This window comes from Oratosquilla oratoria, chromosome 33 (genome assembly GCF_046742065.1).
Source record: "Oratosquilla oratoria isolate Oo_2021 chromosome 33, ASM4674206v1, whole genome shotgun sequence".
NCBI classification, from domain to species: domain Eukaryota; kingdom Metazoa; phylum Arthropoda; class Malacostraca; order Stomatopoda; family Squillidae; genus Oratosquilla; species Oratosquilla oratoria.
Window position 1 is genome coordinate 45,359,483 of NC_134809.1, and position 10,000 is coordinate 45,369,482.

Consider the following 10,000-nt stretch of genomic DNA (forward strand, 5'->3'; position numbering starts at 1 on the left):
GTGTTTTAGTTTACATTTGTATAAATCAGTCAGCATTCTTTCAACCAAGTATATTGCAAAGGCATCAGGATCACAAGCAACGTTATCACTGACTCCTACGGCACTCCGCACGTTGCTTTCCTCAAGTGGTCACTCTCCCTCCCCTAGAGATGGAGTAACGACTCGCAGCGCAGCGATTCTGAAATTATTTCGGCCCTAAAAGGGATTCGAACCCGGACCGCTGTATTGATGGGCGGGAACTCTACCAACCTCGCCATCGAGTAGTATATATACAGTATATATATATATATATATATATATATATATATATATATATATATATATATATATGTGTGTGTGTGTGTGTGTGTGTGTGTGTGTGTGTGTGTGTGTGTGTGTGTGTGATTCACCATGGTCTTGGATCACGTGTTGGATTCGTGATCGACAGCTATTTCTCTCCCGGAAGAGAGCTCATAGCTCTTATGACTGATCTATGGGTAATGCTGTGACCTTACAGGCGCACACACACCCAACTCCCCGCTCACGAGAGATGGAGTAACGACTCGCATCTCAGCGATAATGAAATTATTTCAGCCCTGGGTGGGATTCGAACCCGGACCGCCGTATTGAAGGGCGGGAACTCCACCAACTGCGCCATCGAGTAGTGGGTGTGTGTGTGTGTGTGTGATTCACCATGGCCTTGGATCACGTGTTGGAATCGTGATCGACAGCTATTTCTTCCCAGAAGAGAGCTCATAGCTCTTATGACCGATCCATGGGTAATGCTGTGACCTTACACGCACATACATACCCAACATCCCGCCCATGAGAATTAGAGAAACTACCCGCAGCGCAGCTATACTGAAATTATTTCAGCCCTGGACGGGATTCGAACCTGAACCCCCATAGTGGGAGCCGAGAACTCTACCAACTGCGTCACGATTGTGTTTGAGTGTGTGTGTGTGTGTGTGTGTGTGTGTGTGTGTGTGTATTGTTTCATTAAGCTTGATAAAACCACTAACCAACATTCAGGCTAGAATACAGTGAGACATTTTGTTACGAAAACATTGACGAATGTTGTGGATTTTGCTGTGCTAGGCGCCAAGTGATGTCATTCAAGTGCAGCTTGGCCACGGGCTGTATGGGCTTTCTCAGTCAACTGGTATTCTCTTCAAGTCAGTGTCCACCCCCCAGATGTATAAAATGTTCTTATTTTTGTCTCGTGATAATGCATTGCTACATACCCCTTCAACTAAGGCGACATGCATTATTCATATCAATGTGTATTTCGCAGAACGAAAAAACTATATAAAGTATCTTACCATGTTGAACTTCTTTATTTACGTTTAGACTTCCAACTTCTAGACTTCCAAAAGGCGTTATAGACCGCTACGAGTGACGTCGTCACTACCGAAGGTAAAAAAAAAAAAAATAAAAAAAATAAATGAATAATGTCATATATATTCCCATATATGTAAGGTTGGAATAGAGTTATTACTTTGGATAAGGCGTCGCTCGCGATTACGTGGGTGTCCGATTACAGGACGAGTACTGAGGCGTGGGAAGGAGGTCCGTCCATACAATGAAGTATTTGTTCTTCGTTTTGCACACTCAGCCTAGAGCCGCGGCGCAGAACGTTTTAGTTAATTTGACCAATCAGGTTCAATCTCCATAGACGCAATTCCTATGGGCCAATCAGAGAGTCAGTGTCAGAGAGTCAGTTTAGGAGAAGTGTGCCTACCATGTAGAGGTGTGTCGCCTCGGAGAGGTCGTCGGCTGAAGTAAGTCCTCTGTACTCCCCCTGTATTAGTCGTAAGATAATTAACTCAGCTTGTGTTTCATGTAGTGTTTCATATAGTGTTGTGTAATTGTCTATGGTAGTGACGCGCGAGACCTAGACAGTGTTTTCGTTGGTATTAATTCAAATTAATTTTCTTTCACCCCCGTTAAAAGTTTTCGAGCGGGAATCTTCTGTTTTGAAACTTATTTACTCATTTGTATGTTCCGTGATTGTAATCACTCATGTAATCCTACTAATTTTAATGAATAGTGTTAAACTTTCCAACTGTGTTTTTTTTCACTTTTTTCACTATACCAAAAAGTAAATGGCGGCCTTGTAATTTCTTTAAGTTACCCCAAGACATGGGGTCTTGGGAACTCATTCACCCATTCACTCTTACTATGTGTTACGAGTCAGAAAGCCTTGTAATTTCTATTTGAGATATCCCAAAGACATGGGGTCTTGGGAACTCATTTCATTCACTTTAAATGTGTTGCAATTCAGATATGTGAGCGAGATTCGTAACAATAAAGAAATGAATAGATAAATAAATACACAAGCAAACAAATAAATAGATAAATAAATAAATAAATAAATAAATAAATGAATAATAAATAAATAAATAGATAAATAAATAAAATAAAACGCCGCTATATTGGAAGACAAACGTGGAGGAGGCAGGAGAGAAAGAGTGTGTGTGCATTTGGCAGCTGCTTTATCAGTGAATGTAGATATTCTAAACGCGTTGTTAGTGACATTTTGTTATCATTTAGATATGATAGACTATTTTCAAACACTGAACCCAAGTGAAAGGGAGTGGTATGCTGAGAAACTAGTTATGGTTGACGGGTTTGACCCTTACAAAGACAATGGCACTGTAGTGAAAATGAGTTTCATTGATAAACAACAAATTACCACTTCCTTGTCAAGCATAGGATTATGACCGGGGGGACGGGGCTAGGGCGGGGGGCAATTAGGTGTTCAACAAGTATATATCCGTCAAAAAGTGTACTTCTGCCTCATATTTCCAATGACCCTCTTAACATGAATTCTAACATTAACAATTTAACGTGTTATTTCAACTTCCATAGCAGAATGCTGTGGTTTACCCTTAGTAAAAGCTGGCACATACTGATTCTGTACTGTCTGCTATATTAAACCCTCTATCAACCAACACATTCCCTGGCAAAAGTTTCACTAAAAACTCACAATGTTCAATCATATACTTGACTGACACCCTCTCTCCCCAACCATTAGAAATATAGGAAATAGCCCCTTGGGGTACAATACCAATAAGGTACTTGACTGTGTTGTTAGGTTTATATGAAGTCAAAACAGTCAATCACAACAACCACATTACTTTTAAAATGTGCTCTGAGCACCGCCGGTTTAATTTTTCTTAACTTGTTTCTCTCTGGCCATCTAATTAAACATTTTAGTTTTGAATTCATCACATCAACAACACCACCCTACACCCTGGACACAGTCAAAGGGGAAACTTTAAACAAGTGAGCAAGAAGTGAGTGTGGTAGATTAAGACGCAGCCTTGTCAAAACTAACATCATTTGCTGGAACTTGTTCAGGGCACTTCGATCTGTCTGTGTCAAACTCTTGGAGATCAATTTGAACACAAACATCAACATGAGAAAGGTCGGAAGGCCTGTGAAATAACGCACTTTTTCATCACTGTCTTTAAAAGTGTCTTGAGTGATTGTTAAGTCTGTAGCCAGTTCTCTAAGTGCAATGTTCTCAGTCCTCAGTGCTTGAAAATCTTCCTCAATTGCAACAATCATATTGTGGGTTATGTCTGTCTGAGTCGAGCATTCCCTGGTGTCTACCTCAGTGTTGTCTACTTCGGTATTGCTAGCAGTGATGATCCCAGCCTTGGTGTCTGTTGTCTCTTCTGTACGGATGACATTTTCCCATTCAGCAATCAAGTTGTTTTGCATGTCAACGAGGGTGACAGCTGCTTAATGCTGCTGTTGTCCTGCAGTTCTTTTTGTTGTGCACTGGAGTCTCTTGAAACCCTTCATAATGGTATCCTCTGTAAATCTATAATGTCCCAACTTGATTATTGGCTGCCAGTCAGGATTGGTGTTATCATACATCTTTGTAGGAAAATCCAAAATCATTAACATTTAAACATTTCAGATATATTACCTACCAAAACAATTATAATTTTAGATGCGTAAACATGTCTTTTTTTTAATTTCTTTCACATTACTACCAATACACAAAGTAGACCACCTACAGTCACCTGTTAGCTGTATACTACGTATAACCATTAAAAGTGGTGAACAAGCCCCCCCCACCCCCCGAAAAAAAAGAGCATAGCAACAGAAGGCAATAAATTTCCTTACCACTCAGGAAATAGTCTTTGGGCACTGATTTTCTCACATTTTTCTCCTGGTTGGTTTAAACAGAGGTGATCCTGTTGAAAGATTTCTTTTCACCTTGCCCCGCTCTGTTTGACCATTCTACGACTACACAAAAGTTAACCATAACTACAATTCTCCGACAATCTCCAGTAGGCTTTATTAACAGGTTAATCAACCTAAATTTTGAGCTTTCTAACAAGCCATAGAACTACTCTTTCTCACTCGTGTTTAGTTTTCTAATACGGCGGCAGAAACATAAATCACGTGATCCCTGATATCACGCAATAGCGGTCTATCGTGGGTTGAATCTCTTAAAGTCTCTCCTTAGCACATACCTGGAAATAGAAGAAAACGTACATTAGACACGTTCTCTTTAATGCTAAAGGAAAAACTTTTAAATTACCTACATAAACAAGAACAAGGACTTAACATTGAGTATAGTATTATAGGAAATAAAAATCTTATAACTAGAAATTTGTCTGATAAAGTTTACTGTAATACGAACAATAGGAATGAAGATATTGTGCCAACCAAAGAATATTTGTGATATTATTATATAAACCTTGATCTATTGAAGCCATTCGGACATTGCGCAACTGATATTGAAGGATTGCACTCGGGGTACTAAAATCTTAGATCATCACACAAAATCTGCACAAAATATACAAAAGAATTCTTAATCCAACAAAAGTCTTATAATGAAGATTCTAAATTAAGCTTTCGTTTTTTCGCTGGTTTTGTACAACGACTGGGTGTAAATTATATATTATATAATTATATTACTGGCATTTATTACTCTGATTTCGATGTATTTAAATTTAGTGAGTGATGAAAATTATTAATCATAATTTAGATTATCAGAACATTTTTTATTCGATGGTGCATCTTAATCACTTTCTTCTGACTAAGGAAACATATTTCAAGAGGTACAATGTGGACATCCGTTTCTGACCCTAAACATTCATGAGCTATGATGTATACTTTATTTACATACATGTTTATGGTGGAAACGTAATTAACACCAGACTCAGAAGTAGCCAATTTATTCCCGACTTTCGAGTCCTGTCACATGGTCCTGTCACAAGGTCTAAATATACGAGTCGCCGTGCCCACAGGAGGGACGCGGTGGGGCTGGTAACACTGCGCCGGGCGAGAGTGCGTGGAAGTGGAGGGAGGGGGAGAGAAGGGGGGGACATTTACCCCCCGCCTTTGAGTCTGGTGTTTACTACGTCTCCACCATTATGGTTCCCGGACTCCAGCTTTTTTCGTACATACATATATACACACACACATACATACATACATACATACATACAAGAAGTGCAGTATAATGGAGTTTGGAAAAAGTAAAAATAGAATATCAGGGCAATATAAGGTTGGTACAAAAGAAGTAAAAAAAGTTAGCTCGGAAAAGGACCTAGGAGTAATTATTAGCAAAGACATGTCCCCAGACAAGCATATAAACAAAATAGTCGGAGAAACCTTCAATTTACTGAGAACAATAGAGGTGGCATTTAACTATATGGATGAGGAAATGGTAAAGAAATATTAGTCACACTGATAAGACCAAGAATGGAGTACGCTGCGACACTATGGACACCTAACACAAAAAAGAATATAAGAAATTAGAAAGAATCCAAAGATCAACGACAAAGATGGGACCAACAAATTCAAAATTGACATACGAACAAAGATTGTCCAGACTAGAACTAACAACCCTGGAACAAAGGAGAGAAAGAGAAGATCGACTGGCCATTTACAGAATCATGAAAGGCATGGAAGTCCTCGACAAAGAAGATTTATTAAACTGGGACATAAGAAAAACAAGAGGACACGAAAAGAAACTCAAAAAGGATAGTTCTTGAAGATATCTGAAAAATAATAGTTTTCCACACAGATTGATAGCTGTCTGGAATAAACTGGGCAAAAAAATAGTATATGCAAAAACTATACAAGAATCTAAGAACAAACTAGATGTTGAGCGATACAAAGACGGGTCCCTACGAGCATAGCTCCCTTCCCATATAATACAACTAGGTAAATAGACACACACACACACACACACACACACACACACACACACACACACACACACACACACACACACACACACACACACACACACACACACACACACACACACACACACACACACACACACACACACACACACACACACACACACACACACACACACACACACACACACACACACACACACACACACACACACACACACACACATACACACACACACACACACACACACACACACACACACACACACACACACACACACACACACACACACACACACACACACACACACACACACACACACACACACACACACACACACACACACATACACACACACACACAGACACACACACACACACACACACACACACACACACACACACACACACACACACACACACACAGACACACATACACACACACAAACACACACACACACACACACACACACACACACACACACACACACACACACACACACACACACACACACACACACACACACACACACACACACACACACACACACACACACACACACACAACACATACACATTAGGCCAATCTTGTCGTTTTCGGTACCAATGTTCAATGCGTTCATTACACTGGCAATTAGGCGGCCATTAAACAGAGCCAATAGGCTGACACCGCAGAATAAAACTTGAAGCCAATGTGTTATATAGATAGCTAGAATAATTTGAAACTGTTTATCTATTATGTTTTTTACGCACATGGTATCTCCTGGGACAAAAAATGGAAGACGAAAAAAAAAAGAAGGTACTGAAGATGACGAAGATGAAGAAGAAAAAGAAGAAAGAAAGCGAAAAGGACGACGAAAACGACGAAAAACAAAGAAAAAAAGAAAAAAGCGAAGAGGACGACGATGAACAAGAAGAAAAAGAAAACGAGGACAAGGACGAAGAAGAAAAAAATAAGAGGAAAAAGAAGACAAAAAGATGAAGAAAAGTAAGAGAATGAAGAGAATGGATGCGAATAATTGCACAATTTCCCGTGTCTTACCGTCTCAATATTAACGTCTTCGTCACATAATTACAAAACAGCAAATCAATTAATCTCCGAGACAGAAAAGCCACAACCTGCTCGCAAGCAAGACTTGTCCTCTTACAAAAGCCATGTAGAGAGACACAACAGTATCAGGGCCCGACAGCCGAAGATGGTTTTCCCCCATCGCTTCATTTACTAGACGACTCCCTCCGCACTCGAAATGTTTAATATGCAGACTCCTTTAAACCTTTCTCAGACCCAAGTGCTAAGATAGAAGCGCTGGTTAACGTCAAATTACACTAATGAGTATTAGGATGGTGAGGAGCGTAATACGTCAGGAGGCGCTGAGTAGCTACGGCTGAAATGGTCACCTTTTCTGTGTGTACTTTTGAAGCTGTTGGGGCTGCAGGTATTTCAGTCACCACTAGGAGTGAAAGAAGAGTGCAGGATTCGAATTCACAACTAAGCTAATGCGAGACCCGTACGCTACCAATTACGCCCCCCAGTGCACATTCCTCGAAGAATGGATAATTAACAAATTATCACCACGTATTTAGTTCTCTCGTCGTCACCCGGGACGTTCCAGGAATGGAGGAGGGGGTTGCAGGGTTGTGGGGGTTGGGCAGAGACCTGGCCCCGTTCCTCGTCGCTGACGTCGTTGTTTACCAAAGCGACGCAACGGGGGGTGGAAACAGTTGCAAGGTCCCTCAACGATTTCTTATTTTTGTGCGGTCGAACTCGGTTTGTTTACCTATAAGGGTATTGACTTCTGTTTCTGTTTACTTACGAGGAAGAAAGAAGAGAGGGGAAGGTGAAGGGGAGGGGAAAGGGATGGGAATGGAGTTTAGAAGAGAAGACGATGTTGAAATGAAGAGATGAGAAGACGAGGGGGGGGAGAGGAAGGAAGGAGGGGGGGAGGAAACGAGAAGCAGAAGATAAAGGAAGGAAGGAAGGAAGGAAGAAGGATAGGAGGTGGAGGTAAAGGTGATGAGAGAGTAGAGAAAAGAGGAGAGGATGGGTGGGACAGAAGGGAGGAGACGAGGAAGCTAAGGGAAAAGGAAAAACGGGAAGATTAGAGGAGATGAGGAAAGGAGAGAAGGGGAGGTCAAGTTAATTCTTCTTGTTCTTGTTCTTTTTGTTTTTCTTCTTCTTCTTCTCCGTCTTGTTCTTCGTCTTGTTGTTGTTGTTATTATAATTATTACTATTATCATATTATTATTATTATTGATAATGATAATAATGATAATAATAATGATAATAATAATAATAATAGTAATAATAATAATAATAATAATAATGATAATAACAACAATAATAATAATAATAATAATAATAATAATAATAATAATAATAATAATAATAATAATAATAATGATAATCATGATGATAATGATAATCATGATGATAATGATGATGGTAATAATACATACATACATACATATACCAAGGCTTTTTCCCCCTTCCAAGGGAGGTAGCCAAAAAGGGAAAGGCATAAAAACACTCCCACCCATTTCATCCCCAAATACACTCCACACCCCTCCCACCCTTCCTCTCATCTGAGCACCTCCTGGATGACGGGTCATCCCTGCACCCCGCCCACCGCCCTGGGTCAGAAGCAGTGTCGCAAGACACAGTACATCCACAGCAAGGCCGCTTCATTTAATCGGCGACCCCCCCTCTCCGTCCCCCTTTGCATATAAGGAGAGGACGGGGAGAAATCCCTTCGGGCTGCGTCAAAATTTACTCACACATACTACCCCCCCCCCACCCCCCCCCGCCCATTCCTCCTCATGCAGTCACAACATCATCCATATACAACCATTCTCCACTCACCTCTGTCTTCCGTCCTCTCCCTTCCTTCCTCAACAGACATTCCCCTCTTCCCCAAAGCCCCCTTCACCCCATCCATCCACCTCATCCTAGGACGTCCCCTCATGTTCACTCCCTCCACATCTGCCTTCCATACCTCTTTTACTAGTCTTTCTTCACTCATTCTTTCCATGTGTCCAAACCATCCTAATATTCTTTCATCAACCCTATCTCCCAAATCCTTTTTCACCCCTGTTCTCCTCCTCACCTCCTCATTTCTCACTCTATCTAGCCTAGTAACCCCCGCCATACTTCTCAGACACCTCATCTCAAACACATTCAAACTCCTTCTCTCTTCTTCTCTTATGTTCCACGTTTCTGCCCCATACAGTGCTGTTGGCACAATCACTCCTTCATACAGTCTCCTCTTCGCATCCCTTCCCAAATGTCTATTTCTCATTACACTCTTTAAACCACCAAGGCATTTACTCGCTTCTCTCAATCTACATTCTACCTCCACCTTCACTCCACCTTTTCCTGCTACACTTGCACCCAAGTATCTAAAACTATCCACTTCCTCCAGTCGCTCTCCCTTAATGTTCACTTCCAGTCTACTGCCACTTTCACCCCTTGTACATCTCATCACCTTACTTTTACCCACATTTATCTTTAGCTTTCTTCTATCACATACTCTCCCAAACTCTGCCACCAGCTTCCTCAATCCCTCCTCTGACCCTGCCACAAGCGCAGTGTCGTCCGCAAACAACAGCTGGCTCACCTCCCACTTTTCTCCATTTTCTTTAACCATCTCCAATCCCTGACTCACCTCTCGCACCACCCCATCCATGTATAAGTTGAACAGCCAGGGCGACATAACGCATCCTTGACGAAGTCCCACCTTTACTTCAAACCACTCACTCTCTCCATTTCCAATCCTAACACATGCTCTACTACTCACATAAAAACTCTTGACAGCTCCCAAAAGCTTTCCTCCTATCCCATAAATCTG